The sequence below is a fragment of the Nothobranchius furzeri genome, chromosome 4, assembly GCF_043380555.1.
Source record: "Nothobranchius furzeri strain GRZ-AD chromosome 4, NfurGRZ-RIMD1, whole genome shotgun sequence".
Lineage (NCBI taxonomy): Eukaryota > Metazoa > Chordata > Actinopteri > Cyprinodontiformes > Nothobranchiidae > Nothobranchius > Nothobranchius furzeri.
This window is the reverse complement of record NC_091744.1, coordinates 57122362-57134980: the sequence shown is the minus strand read 5'-3', so window position 1 is coordinate 57134980 and position 12619 is coordinate 57122362. Positions and strand designations below refer to the sequence as shown.

Below are 12619 nucleotides of genomic sequence, written 5' to 3'. Positions count from 1 at the left end.
CTTCACACAGCAGGGAAAGGTTCGAGATGTTTTTGGGGGGGGGGGGGGGGGGGCTGTATTCAGATATTCCGTAAACATTAAGCGGCGGGTGTACATGCGTCATTTTACCCAAACAAAGCCATTCAGTCAAACATGGCAGACGAAGAGATAGAATTCTTCTCACTGATCGAACTTATGTTAAGCATAAGTCTGTGCAAACATAGACTCATGAGAGACCTGGGTGATGAAGCTCAATGGTTAAAGGAATCACGGAAGCGGTGTGAAGTGCTCTGTCGCGCGTCTAGACGGTACCATAGGAGGCGAGCTGCCATGGTTCGCCACATGCTACAGGAGCAAGCTATCTTAGGTGTGCACAGTGTCCCCCGGTCCCCTCCTCCTCCTCCCTGTCCGGAACTCGACCTCACCAGTCTGAAGCAGCCACCTTGTTCGTGACCAGTCCAGACCTGTTACTAGGGGCGTTGTCCGGTTTAATTACGGAAAACATTATGGGATGTTTGTATTCAGACACAAAGGTCTTTCAGATAGAGTCCTGAAAATTTCCGTTTTTCAAAGCCTGTCTGAAGGGGGCTTTAGTTTCTCTAAGATTGTTAGCTTTTTTTTAAACTGGTCCAGTTGCAATTGTGTTTTTATCTGAGGCAGGATTCTGCAGTTTGGGTTGCATTAAATTTTAAGGAGATTCATTAAAGAACCGGAATTGCTCTAGAAGTCCTTTGGTTTGTTAGCAGAGAATGGTTTTGATCCATCGACCTCTGGGTTATGGGCCCAGCACGCTTCCGCTGCGCCACTCTGCTTGGCAGTTCTCCTTTCTCAAATGGTCCTATCTGCAACCTTTAAAAATGTGCCAGTACTGACGGAAGGTTTAAAGGTTGACTACAGTTGAAGCATCTCCAAAAGTTGAAATAGAATGCAACATCTCAAGAATAAAGACATACTCATCGAAGCACTGCTTAACATATTGCTGTGTGTTTCAATTGATTGACTGTACCACGTGCACTGAAATCTATGTTGCCATAGTTGTGTTTATGGCAGAGGTGGGATTTGAACCCACACCTCCTTAGAGACTGGAACTGTAATCCAGCGCCTTAGACCACTCGGCCACTCTACCACAAAGAAAACCCTTGAATGCCCTTGTCATTAACTGACCTCTGAAGGTGGGTGGACATTTTGCCTCCAATAACAAGTTAGCTGTACCACAGAAATACTTGTCATGTGTTAACATGTCATTTAAATTGATAAATACTCTGCAAACATCAAGTCAGGTAATTGTAGTGAGATTTAATGGTAATGCATCTTGACTCACATAAACCCTTTTCAGATTGAAATTCTGGAATATGTGTGGACAATTCAGTCTGGTTTTTCACCAGAACTGTGTTTTCAGACACACCACGTTTGTACCGGAAATTGTCCTTTCGGCTGCCTTCACACAGCAGGGAAAGGTTTGAGATGTTTGGGGGGGGGGCTGTATTCAGATATTGCGTAAACATTAAGCGGCGGGTGTACATGCGTCATTTTACCCAAACAAAGCCATTCAGTCAAACATGGCAGACGAAGAGATAGAATTTTTCTCACTGATCGGACTTATGTTATTTATAAGTCTGCGCAAACACAGACTCATGAGAGACCTGGATGATGAAGCTCAATTGTTAAAGGAATCACGGAAGCGGTGTGAAGTGCTCCGTCGCGCGTCTAGACGGTACCATAGGAGGCGAGCTGCCATGGTTCGCCGCATGCTACAGGATCAAGCTATCTTAGGTGTGCACAGTGTCCCCCGGTCCCCTCCTCCTCCTCCCTGTCCGGAACTCGACCTCACCAGTCTGAAGCAGCCACCTTGTTCGTGACCAGTCCAGACCTGTTACTAGGGGCGTTGTCCGGTTTAATTACGGAAAACATTATCGGATGTTTGTATTCAGACACAAAGGTCTTACAGATAGAGTCCTGAAAATTTATGTTTTTCAAAGCCTGTCTGAAGGGGGCTTTAGTTTCTCTAAGATTGTTAGCTTTATTTTTAACTGGTCCAGTTGCAATTGTGTTTTTATCTGAGGCGGGATGCTGCAGTTTGGGTTGCCTTAAATCTTAAGCAGATTCATTATTGAACAGGAATTGCTCTAGAAATCCATTGGTTTGTTAGCAGAGGATGGTTTCGATCCATCGACCTCTGGGTTATGGGCACAGCACGCTTCCGCTGCGCCACTCTGCTTGGCAATTCTCTTTTCTCAAATGGTCCTATCTGCAACCTTTAAAAATGTGCCAGTACTGACAGAAGGTTTAAAGGTTGACTACAGTTGAAGCATCTCCAAAAGTTGAAATAGAATGCAACATCTCAAGAATAAAGCCGTACTCATCGAAGCACTGCTGAACATATTGCTGTGTGTTTTAATCGATTCACTGTACCACGTGCACTGAAATCTATGCTTCCATAGTTGTGTTTATGGCAGAGGTGGGATTTGAACCCACACCTCCTTAGAGACTGGAACCTTAATCCAGCGCCTTAGACCACTCGGCCACTCTACCACAAAGAAAACCCTTGAATGCCTTTGTCATTAACTTACCTCTGAAGGTGGGTGGACATTTTGCCTCCAATAACAAGTTAGCTGTACCACAGAAATACTTGTCACGTGTTAACATGTCATTTCAATTGATAAATACTCTGCAAACATCAAGTCAGGTAATTGTAGTGAGATTTAATGGTAATGCATCTTGAATCACATAAACCCTTTTCAGATTGGCATTCTGGAATATGTGTGGACAATTCAGTCCGGTTTTTAACCAGAACTGTGTTTTCAGACACACCACTTTTGTACTGGAAATTGTCCTTTCGGCTGCCTTCACACAGCAGGGAAAGGTTCGAGATGTTTGAGGGGGGGGGCTGTATTCAGATATTGCGTAAACATTGTGTGGCGGGTGTACATGCGTCATTTTACCCAAACAAAGCCATTCAGTCAAACATGGCAGACGAAGAGATAGAATTCTTCTCACTGATCGGACTTATGTTAAGCATAAGTCTGTGCAAACATAGACTCATGAGAGACCTGGGTGATGAAGCTCAATGGTTAAAGCAATCACGGAAGCGGTGTGAAGTGCTCCGTCGCGCGTCTAGACGGTACCATAGGAGGCGAGCTGCCATGGTTCGCCGCATGCTACAGGAGCAAGCTATCTTAGGTGTGCACAGTGTCCCCCGGTCCCCTCCTCCTCCTCCCTGTCCGGAACTCGACCTCACCAGTCTGAAGCAGCCACCTTGTTCGTGACCAGTCCAGACCTGTTACTAGGGGCATTGTCCGGTTTAATTACGGAAAACATTATCGGATGTTTGTATTTAGACACAAAGGTCTTACAGATAGAGTCCTGAAAATTTCCGTTTTTCAAAGCCTGTCTGAAGGGGGCTTTAGTTTCTCTAAGATTGTTAGCTTCTTTTTTAAACTGGTCCAGTTGCAATTGTGTTTTTATCTGAGGCAGGATTCTGCAGTTTGTGTTGCCTTAAATTCTAAGGAGATTCATTAAAGAACTGGAATTGCTCTAGAAGTCCTGTGGTTTGTTAGCAGAGGATGGTTTTGATCCATCGACCTCTGGGTTATGGGCCCAGCACGCTTCCGCTGCGCCACTCTGCTTGGCAGTTCTCTTTTCCCAAATGGTCCTATCTGCAACCTTTAAAAATGTGCCAGTACTGACAGAAGGTTTAAAGGTTGACTACAGTTGAAGCGTCTCCAAAAGTTGAAATAGAATACAACATCTCAAGAACAAAGGCGTACTTATCGAAGCACTGCTGAACATATTGCGGTGTGTTTCAATTGATTGACTGTACCACATGCACTGAAATCTATGCTTCCATAGTTGTGTTTATGGCAGAGGTGGGATTTGAACCCACACCTCCTTAGAGACTGGAACCTTAATCCAGCGCCTCAGACCACTCGGCCACTCTACCACAAAGAAAACCCTTGAATGCCTTTGTCATTAACTGACCTCTGAAGGTGGGTGGACATTTTGCCTCCAATAACAAGTTAGCTGTACCACAGAAATACTTGTCACTTGTTAACATGTCATTTAAATTGATAAATACTCTGCAAACATCAAGTCAGGTAATTGTAGTGAGATTTAATGGTAATGCATCTTGACTCACATAAACCCTTTTCAGATTGGCATTCTGGAATATGTGTGGACAATTCAGTCCGGTTTTTAACCAGAACTGTGTTTTCAGACACACCACTTTTGTACTGGAAATTGTCCTTTCGGCTGCCTTCACACAGCAGGGAAAGGTTCGAGATGTTTGAGGGGGGGGGCTGTATTCAGATATTGCGTAAACATTGTGTGGCGGGTGTACATGCGTCATTTTACCCAAACAAAGCCATTCAGTCAAACATGGCAGACGAAGAGATAGAATTCTTCTCACTGATCGAACTTATGTTAAGCATAAGTCTGTGCAAACATAGACTCATGAGAGACCTGGGTGATAAAGCTCAATGGTTAAAGGAATCACGGAAGCGGTGTGAAGTGCTCCGTCGCGCGTCTAGACGGTACCATAGGAGGCGAGCTGCCATGGTTCGCCGCATGCTACAGGAGCAAGCTATCTTAGGTGTGCACAGTGTCCCCCGGCCCCCTCCTCCTCCTCCCTGTCCGGAACTCAACCTCACCAGTCTGAAGCAGCCACCTTGTTCGTGACCAGTCCAGACCTTTTACTAGGGGTGTTGTCCGGTTTAATTACGGAAAACATTATCGGATGTTTGTATTCAGACACAAAGGTCTTACAGATAGAGTCCTGAAAATTTCCGTTTTTCAAAGCCTGTCTGAAGGGGGCTTTAGTTTCTCTAAGATTGTTAGCTTCTTTTTTAAACTGGTCCAGTTGCAATTGTGTTTTTATCTGAGGCAGGATTCTGCAGTTTGGGTTGCATTAAATTTTAAGGAGATTCATTAAAGAACTGGAATTGCTCTAGAAGTCCTTTGGTTTGTTAGCAGAGGATGGTTTCGATCCATCGACGTCTGGGTTATGGGCCCAGCACGCTTCCGCTGCGCCACTCTGCCTGGCAATTCTCTTTTCTCAAATGGTCCTATCTGCAACCTTTAAAAATGTGCCAGTACTGACAGAAGGTTTAAAGGTTGACTACAGTTGAAGCGTCTCCAAAAGTTGAAATAGAATGCAACATCTCAAGAATAAAGCCGCACTCATCAAAGCACTGCTGAACATATTGCTGTGTGTTTCAATCGATTGACTGTACCACGTGCACTGAAATCTATGCTTCCATAGTTGTGTTTATGGCAGAGGTGGGATTTGAACCCACACCTCCTTAGAGACTGGAACCTTAATCCAGCGCCTTAGACCACTCGGCCACTCTACCACAAAGAAAACCCTTGAATGCCTTTGTCATTAACTGACCTCTGAAGGTGGGTGGACATTTTGCCTCCAATAACAAGTTAGCTGTACCACAGAAATACTTGTCACGTGTTAACATGTCATTTAAATTGATAAATACTCTGCAAACATCAAGTCAGGTAATTGTAGTGAGATTTAATGGTAATGCATCTTGACTCACATAAACCCTTTTCAGATTGCCATTCTGGAATATGTGTGGACAATTCAGTCCGGTTTTTAACCAGAACTGTGTTTTCAGACACACCACTTTTGTACTGGAAATTGTCCTTTCGGCTGCCTTCACACAGCAGGGAAAGGTTCGAGATGTTTGAGGGGGGGGGGGCTGTATTCAGATATTGCGTAAACATTGTGTGGCGGGTGTACATGCGTCATTTTACCCAAACAAAGCCATTCAGTCAAACATGGCAGACGAAGAGATAGAATTATTCTCACTGATCGAACTTATGTTACGCATAAGTCTGTGCAAACATAGACTCATGAGAGACCTGGGTGATGAAGCTCAATGGTTAAAGGAATCACGGAAGCGGTGTGAAGTGCTCCGTCGCGCGTCTAGACGGTACCATAGGAGGCGAGCTGCCATGGTTCGCCGCATGCTACAGGAGCAAGCTATCTTAGGTGTGCACAGTGTCCCCCGGTCCCCTCCTCCTCCTCCCTGTCCGGAACTCGACCTCACCAGTCTGAAGCAGCCACCTTGTTCGTGACCAGTCCAGACCTGTTACTAGGGGCGTTGTCCGGTTTAATTACGGAAAACATTATCGGATGTTTGTATTCAGACACAAAGGTCTTACAGATAGAGTCCTGAAAATTTCCGTTTTTCAAAGCCTGTCTGAAGGGGGCTTTAGTTTCTCTAACCCCCAAATTCCACTACCTCCGCTCCGCTCCGCTCCGGTCCGCCCCCGCCTTCCGCAGCCGCTCGCTTCCAAACTCAATGTTTACTGGTACCCGCTCTACAACGGTTCCGCTCCGGTGCGGAGACCTGAGGGGGGCAAACAAGCATGCGCGGGATTTTCGAGATCTTGCGATACAGTCCGAGCAATAAACGCGGAAGTTAGATCCAAACACCCGTTGTGCGGGAGAAGCATCGGAAATGAGCTGTTTAATCTGCCCATCATTGTGTTGAGAGATCAGCAGTGTTTGGATCAACAAAGTGTGACTACTTTGATAGTGGCAACTGTATTTATGGCTTATTTTTGTGCATTTAAACTTCAGCTGCCATTGATAGTTGTTAAAAGTTGTTAAACCTGTGCATATGAAACAAAAAACGCCTTTTGTTTAGCGATTTATTGTGAAAAACGGAAGATGTGCTTGCTCCTTTTCCTGTTGGGCCGTTGTGATTTCTGTCCATTTACTGCGGAGGTGCTCCGGCGTCCGGCAAAAATAGGATCGATTCTATTTTTGCCAGACGCCGGAACAGAGGGCGCCGCACTGCCGGAGCATGGCCGCAGTAGTGGAATTGCTCTGATTGACTAGAACGGGACCGATTTTGCTCCGGCGTTCGTGTCGGAGCGGAGCGGAGGTAGTGGAATTTGGGGGTAAGATTGTTAGCTTCTTTTTTAAACTGGTCCAGTTGCAATTGTGTTTTTATCTGAGGCAGGATTCTGCAGTTTGGGTTGCATTAAATTTTAAGGAGATTCATTAAAGAACTGGAATTGCTCTAGAAGTCCTGTGGTTTGTTAGCAGAGGATGGTTTCGATCCATCGACCTCTGGGTTATGGGCCCAGCACGCTTCCGCTGCGCCACTCTGCTTGTCAATTCTATTTTCTCAAATGGTCCTATCTGCAACCTTTAAAAATGTGCCAGTACTGACAGAAGGTTTAAAGGTTGACTACAGTTGAAGCGTCTCCAAAAGTTGAAATAGAATACAACATCTCAAGAACAACGGCGTACTCATCGAAGCACTGCTGAACATATTGTTGTGTGTTTCAATCGATTGACTGTACCATGTGCACTGAAAACTATGCTTCCATAGTTGTGTTTATGGCAGAGGTGGGATTTAAACCCACGCCTCCTTAGAGACTGGAACCTTAAACCAGCGCCTTAGACCACTCGGCCACTCTACCACAAAGAAAACCCTTGAATGCCTTTGTCATTAACTGACCTCTGAAGGTGGGTGGACATTTTGCCTCCAATAACAAGTTAGCTGTACCACAGAAATACTTGTCACGTGTTAACATGTCATTTAAATTGATAAATACTCTGCAAACATCAAGTCAGGTAATTGTAGTGAGATTTAATGGTAATGCATCTTGACTCACATAAACCCTTTTCAGATTGGCATTCTGGAATATGTGTGGACAATTCAGTCCGGTTTTTAACCAGAACTGTGTTTTCAGACACACCACTTTTGTACGGGAAATTGTCCTTTCGGCTGCCTTCACACAGCAGGGAAAGGTTCGAGATGTTTGAGGGGGGGGGGGGGCTGTATTCAGATATTGCGTAAACATTGTGTGGTGGGTGTACATGCGTCATTTTACCCAAACAAAGCCATTCAGTCAAACATGGCAGACGAAGAGATAGAATTATTCTCACTGATCGAACTTATGTTACGCATAAGTCTGTGCAAACATAGACTCATGAGAGACCTGGGTGATGAAGCTCAATGGTTAAAGGAATCACGGAAGCGGTGTGAAGTGCTCCGTCGCGCGTCTAGACGGTACCATAGGAGGCGAGCTGCCATGGTTCGCCGCATGCTGCAGGAGCAAGCTATCTTAGGTGTGCACAGTGTCCCCCGGTCCCCTCCTCCTCCTCCCTGTCCGGAACTCGACCTCACCAGTCTGAAGCAGCCACCTTGTTCGTGACCAGTCCAGACCTGTTACTAGGGGCGTTGTCTGGTTTAATTACAGAAAACATTATCGGATGTTTGTATTCAGACACAAAGGTCTTACAGATAGAGTCCTGAAAATCTCCGTTTTTCAAAGCCTGTCTGAAGGGGGCTTTAGTTTCTCTAAGATTGTTAGCTTCTTTTTTAAACTGGTCCAGTTGCACTTGTGTTTTTATCTGAGGCAGGATTCTGCAGTTTGGGTTGCATTAAATTTTAAGGAGATTCATTAAAGAACTGGAATTGCTCTAGAAGTCCTGTGGTTTGTTAGCAGAGGATGGTTTCGATCCATCGACCTCTGGGTTATGGGCACAGCACGCTACCGCTGCGCCACTCTGCTTGGCAATTCTGCTTTCTCAAATGGTCCTATCTGCAACCTTTAAAAATGTGCCAGTACTGACAGAAGGTTTAAAGGTTGACTACAGTTGAAGCGTCTCCAAAAGTTGAAATAGAATACAACATCTCAAGAACAAAGGCGTACTCATCGAAGCACTGCTGAACATATTGCTGTGTGTTTCAATCGATTGACTGTACCACGTGCACTGAAATCTATGCTTCCATAGTTGTGTTTATGGCAGAGGTGGGATTTGAACCCACGCCTCCTTAGAGACTGGAACCTTAATCCAGCGCCTTAGACCAACTACCCCTGACTGCATCCCGGAGATCGGGGCGGGGCTAAATGTGGGCGGGGTCAAACGTTTAGAGGTGGGCGGAGACAACTATTTGACTCCTGCGTCCTGCCCCTCTCAATGGAACCAGGAAACCGCTATGCTATGTGTGTGTGCAATGCTGTAGCCGGGACAGAGGGAAGTAGCTGCCAAAATGGAGGTAAGCTAGGATTTTTCTTTCTCTGTTTTAACAATATCGAGGACCAATGTTGGGCGAACGTTTTATAAACTTGGAAATTAAAGTTTTTTTCCCATTATGAGTTTTAGATGATACATATAGCCTATTTTACACATCCGGGGCGACTTACTTTTGAGGAGAAATGTTTACAGGGTTCCCACGGAGTCTTAAAAGCATTGAATTTATGAATTTGGAAGTAATACCTTTAAAAGACTGGAGAAACCCTTCAATTTTGGCATCTGGGTCTTAAAATTTGTGTTGGATGTAAGTTTTCTGTACTGCATTTTTCTTCTGAAGTTCATCAAAATATTCCAAACAAGTGATGACACCAAGAGAAGCACTATTTTTAGACATTTATTTCAATTTTGTGTCTTTACTGTTTGCACTGTTGCTTTTATACAATAGAAATACTGCAAGAAATTAGGGTAATAAAATTAGCAATAATAAAAAAAAATGTCTTAAAATTAAACTAAAATATAGGCAACAAAAATTATTAAGGTTCTAATGTCCAACCAGATCGGTTATATTTTTAACCATTTGTTTAAAAATATAACCGATCTTCTACCAAGTGCCCACCCAGTGTTTTGTCAAAATATATTGGTAAAGTTGTATAGATAAATAAATGAAATTAGTTCAATAATTTTATTTTATTTATTTACTTTTTTGCTGATAGTGCCGTGAAATAGGTATTAATTTTCCATATGGCTTTAGAAAGATCTTAGACTTAAATTTAAGTTGAAGAAACCTGTAGGAACACTTTTATAGATTTGGGGAGATATGTTGTGTAGTCATGATTACTTTTTGGTGGAAATATATTTTACAGGGGGAAATATGTTAGTTTTTTAAGCTTTTTATGTTCGTATCTGAGTTCTACACCTGATGGGCTTTATTATTATGGTTAGAGTGCTAATCTGATGTGTGTAATTATATAAACGTTTTGCTCATTCAAGTGTCAACAGAATAACATGAATGTTTTCATAGTGAATGAATGTTGTCATTGTATCACCAAGGTCTGAGGAAGACAGAGTGCAGGCACGGAAAAGACGGAGAGAGGAAAGAGTAAAACAGGTGAGAGACAATTTGATTAATTCTTGTAGTTTAACTGTTGCTTGCAGACTAAAGCATAATTCCTTCATTTATTTCAGGGCCTGGAAGTGGTCCCTCCTAAGAAGTCCTGCCATACTGAATGAGTCTGTGCAGCATCAGGTATTGTTCAAACAAGTATTATTGTACACAACCCCCTAGGTTGTCGAAATGGGATGTGGGAAGATTCAAGATTCAACCTTTTGTCATATGCACAGCTAGAAAAACACACTTTCTGCACAATGAAATTCTTACTTTGCCAAGATTAGAAAATTAAGACCGTTCCAGACAGAGCACTTTTTTTTTCAAAGCAAGTTTTTCAGTCATTTCTCTATTTTCATTAAATCAGAATACTAAGCAACTGATCTTTTTTACAACTTGCATCGTTAATATGCTTTTTATGAACCACAATCTTTTTCCCTTCTAGCAGAGGCTGAGAACTTGCTGGAACTGGACTTTTCTTGTGTCATTGTTTCTTCTCCAACCTCCATTTTAATTAGAGGTGTCAAATAATTCCATTACTTGCAATTAATTTTTTACAGCCATGATTAACGTGTTGTATATTTTTATTATGTTTATCATTTTTAATCTACTGCTTCTTTATGGGACTTTTAAATAAACCAATTTCTTTTCCTGTTCTTGAAGGGTTCATGTAAACTCATAAGTTGAAGGGTTGACGTTACAGTGACAAGACCAGTGAGAGATTAGCTGCAGCAGTGTTTATTTCAGCGACCTTGTTATCTTTACTCTGTTTTTTTCACCCTTCTTGCAACTTTTTCCAAAGTTATTGTTACCATTTGGATGTAATGGGTGTGTCACTGAGCATCAAGGCTGCTGACAGCTTCTCTCCTGTATCAGACGCACCTCCGTGCTGCAGTTTGGAAAGACCACAGCATCAGCTGTTTGGCTAGCTGTTAGCATTGAAAATAAGGCTTATATTATGTACAGTTATTAGATTAAATTGAAAGATTAGATTACTTTCAGATCATACATTATTAATGTAAAATATGTTTTTAATCTCTTGACAGCAGTAATTTTAATATTGTCTTTATTTTTGATTAGGAGAATTCTCTGCTTGAGGACACCTTTGAGGCAGCAAGGTGGTGTACCACAAGGTCCTTCAAAGGAAGCCTTTCCCTTCCCCAGGTCATCACCATGGACAGGGAAGCTTGCCGGAGGGCAGTGGAGAGGTCATGCTTCTGTGATGGCCTGGATGAAGAGGAGATGAACGATTGCAGGGAACCGTTCCTGTTCATGTTTAGTTTTCAGTCAGACTATGAGGAGTTCTGCAGAGAAATTGAGGAAAAAAGGAAGATGAAGGTGTTTTCTGGTTTTGAAATGCCATAGTACAGCGGTGTCACAGTTTTTGCATTCTTTTTCCTCCTCACATTGTTTTTTTGGAGGTTCTCTTGTTTTTTGTGTGCTTTTTGGTTCATTTGTTTGTACTTTTTTTTTATTCCTGTGTTGGCTGTTGTTTGCTCTATTAAATTTACCTTTTTTGAAAAATTTAGTCTGCATTCTTGGGTGTCTCACACAATGTCTCACCACCCCGCCTCAAACCCTGGCATGTTTTAAGAAGTATCAGCACAATTTAAGTCTCTGTTCCTCTTAATGTAGCTGATATAACTGAGTGTACAACAAATTTACCCGTGTCTGTCTGTACTGTTTTACTCTCACTTGGGAAATGACTATTAAAATACAGGCAGCATTGATAAAATCAACTATTAAAATGGTTTTGACAGGTTCAAAGAATAGTCTATTAAATGCTTGAACCTTTTATAGAGGTACCAAAAGTATAGCTAAAAGACACAAATACCTGGCTATGTGCTATAAATACACATACCATACAAAAGTAGAAAAAAGAATAAAAATATCAGAACAGATTGGATCAAAAATGGCGCCTGTAATTATCTGCTCTTTAAAATTATAATGACATCCAGCAAACAAGTCATTTGATTACCAATGTTATGCTTTACATGGGTTTTGTGGGTTTTTAGGGCTTTCTAATCCTTAGAAACGGGCTACTCGCAGTTTCCTGGTTCCATTGAGAGAGGGGCAGGAGTCAAATAGTTGTCTCCACCCACCTCTAAACGTTTAACCCCGCCCACATTTAGCCCCGCCCCGATCTCCGGGATGCAGCCAGGGGCTACTCCCTTAGACCACTCGGCCACTCTACCACAAAGAAAACCCTTGAATGCCTTTGTCATTAACTGACCTCTGAAGGTGGGTGGACATTTTGCCTCCAATAACAAGTTAGCTGTACCACAGAAATACTTGTCACGTGTTAACATGTCATTTAAATTGATAAATACTCTGCAAACATCAAGTCAGGTAATTGTAGTGAGATTTAATGGTAATGCATCTTGACTCACATAAACCCTTTTCAGATTGCCATTCTGGAATATGTGTGGACAATTCAGTCCGGTTTTTAACCAGAACTGTGTTTTCAGACACACCACTTTTGTACTGGAAATTGTCCTTTCGGCTGCCTTCACACAGCAGGGTAAGGT

General features: G+C 42.8%; 1 long non-coding RNA gene and 3 other non-coding genes across 4 annotated transcripts; 1 reads left to right on the top strand and 3 right to left on the bottom strand.

The window, feature by feature from the left end:
* Positions 1 to 1023: 1023 nt before the first annotated feature.
* trnac-aca (transfer RNA cysteine (anticodon ACA)) lies at positions 1024 to 1105 on the bottom strand. The gene has a single exon. It is a non-coding gene; the product is annotated as a tRNA-Cys (tRNA).
* A 1324-nt stretch (positions 1106 to 2429) lies between these two features.
* Positions 2430 to 2511, bottom strand: trnal-aag (transfer RNA leucine (anticodon AAG)). The gene has a single exon. It is a non-coding gene; the product is annotated as a tRNA-Leu (tRNA).
* A 2734-nt stretch (positions 2512 to 5245) lies between these two features.
* On the bottom strand, positions 5246 to 5327 carry trnal-aag (transfer RNA leucine (anticodon AAG)). The gene has a single exon. It is a non-coding gene; the product is annotated as a tRNA-Leu (tRNA).
* Positions 5328 to 9922: 4595 nt separating this feature from the next.
* Positions 9923 to 11307, top strand: LOC107387061 (uncharacterized). The gene is made up of 3 exons (XR_008560066.2): positions 9923 to 10094; positions 10172 to 10232; positions 11172 to 11307. It is a non-coding gene; the product is annotated as an uncharacterized lncRNA (long non-coding RNA).
* Positions 11308 to 12619: the final 1312 nt, after the last annotated feature.